Below are 2,255 nucleotides of genomic sequence, written 5' to 3'. Positions count from 1 at the left end.
CAAACATCGTACTCGTTTGTCACATATAATCCGTTCACACAGCACAGATCACAGTCAGAATCTAGAAAAACCACCCTAGATACAGAAACTCACATATTAACCCATTTTCAACCGAAAACAAAAAAAAAAAAAGTCAATATAACGTAATTTTTAAATAAGTGTTACAAAAACTATTTTGAAAATTAATCTGTACTCTAATTGAGGACCGTATGTTTGATGCTTGTTGGCACTCCGTCGCTTACGACGTCGAGGGTTCCGGTTGATCCGATCAACGGAACAGCCTGCTCGTAAAATTAACGTGCAAGTGGCTGAGCACTCCACACACACACGTGTACCCTTAACGTAGTTCTCGGGGATATTCAGCGTGACACAGTGTGACAAGGCTGACTCTTGTTGTATCCTCACCGTTTCAAATAACATGTTCACTGACATGAAATAAAATTATCCCAATGCGGTGGGCAAATTTCAGAAAAATATTTCTACAGATTTCGTTTGCAAGATTCTTTATGCGAGTTCGTTTGTTGAAGCAAATTCTGTTGTGTCTGGGGAGAGTCAGTCGCTTTTGGTGCTTTATAATTTAACACACTCACCGGGAAATTTTCCACTTATTTCGCCTTTATTTTTATTTTTTTATAAGTGGGAATTTTACCGGTGAGTGTGTTAAATTATGAAGCACTAAAAGAGAATTACTCTCCCCAGACACAACAGAATCTCTACATATATTCTATAGAAATTACTGACTTTTACTACGTTTCGATCTCGTTGTTTGTTTACATCTGACGTCTCGTATACGAAACGCTGTAGCAAAGATCCACGCTGGCTGCAATTTTTATAGAATATCTGTAGAAATAACCTTAAAATAATCAATATTTTAATCCGAATGCTTAGATAAAGTAAAAGGAAGTCAGAACCAACGTATGATTTACTGAAATAAAGCAGAGCAAAATAATAAATCGATCAAGATTACGATACGGGCTCATCACCGACTGTCCGGTCGGTGATGAGCCCTGAACCTCCGATAATCTACACTAGTTTACATTTATTACTCACTGTCCGGTCATCCATCAATAATTCTAATTTTAGCACAAGGCCGGTAATTTTGAGAGGAGGGATCAAGTTAATTGCGTCAATCCCAGTACTTGGCTCGTTCTTTATTTTCATCCCAAACAAACGAAAGACAAAAAGTCAACACCAGGAGAATTTGAACTCCGAATCTAAAGAGCTGGAAAAACAATTCACGCTTCACTAAGCATTTTGCCCGACGTGCAAACAATCCTGGCACCTCACTGCCTTTTAACTAAGAAAATGGTTCAAAGCGGCGAACTGGCAGAGTTGTTATTGTCCTGTGCGGGGAAATGGTTAGCGGCATTTCGTCCGTCTTTATGTTCCGAGTTCAAATTCCGCCGAAGTCAACTTACCTTCTCTCTTTTCGAGATCGATGGAATAAGTACCATTTGAAAACTGGAGTGGGTGTAATCGACGTATCTCCTGCCCCGAATTTGCTGACCGTGGGCCAAAATTTGAAGCCATTAAAACCAGCGATTTTGAGGAGAAAGGGAAATAGACGAAACCATCGCTTCAATGGTTTTTTATTTTATCGACCCAAGAATGATGGAAGGCAAAATTGTCCTTGGCGGAATTGGAATGGAGAGGGCCAAGAGCTAGAGCAAATACCACGCTTTAAGGATTTTGACAACTCGCTGCCATTTTATTGGTTTATGCTCAAAGACAATACTTAAGGTGAAGGAAGAGAATCAATCGATTATAATGATAGATTGATACTTTCATTAAACGACCCCGGAAGAGTGGAAAATTAACTGCTGACATTGGATGGATTTGAACTGAAAGCAACACGAGTGCTCAACTGGTATTTATTTCTTTATTGCTCACAGGGGCCTAAACAGAGGAGGCAAACAAGGACAAACGGATTAAGTCGATTACATCGACCCCAGTGCGTAACTGGTACTTATTTTATTGACCCCGAAAAAGATGAAAGGCAAAGTCAGTCAGCGGTATTTGAACTCTGAATGTAAAGCTAAAGAAAATAAAAAGAAAAAAAGTCACTATTTTATCCAACACTGTAACAATTCCGTTAGGCCGCCGCCTTTGCCTCTTTTTCCTAATAACCCTTTCAAATATCGCCAAAAAGGGCTAAAACGAACCCAGTGCTTATTTTATCGACCCCGGCGGAATTTGAACTCAGAATCTTAGGAACGAAATGTCGCTAAGCATTTTCCCCGATGCTCTAACGATTC

General features: G+C 39.6%; 1 protein-coding gene across 1 annotated transcript in view; it reads left to right on the top strand.

The window, feature by feature from the left end:
• LOC106873492 (inositol 1,4,5-trisphosphate receptor type 3) overlaps positions 1-2,255 on the top strand; it is a 228,934-nt gene that overhangs the window by 10,526 nt on the left and 216,153 nt on the right. The window lies entirely within an intron of this gene.

The sequence above is a fragment of the Octopus bimaculoides genome, chromosome 20, assembly GCF_001194135.2.
Source record: "Octopus bimaculoides isolate UCB-OBI-ISO-001 chromosome 20, ASM119413v2, whole genome shotgun sequence".
In the NCBI taxonomy this organism is placed as follows: Eukaryota; Metazoa; Mollusca; class Cephalopoda; order Octopoda; family Octopodidae; genus Octopus; species Octopus bimaculoides.
The sequence above is the reverse complement of the archived record's forward strand: the minus strand, read 5'-3'. Positions and strand labels throughout refer to the sequence as shown.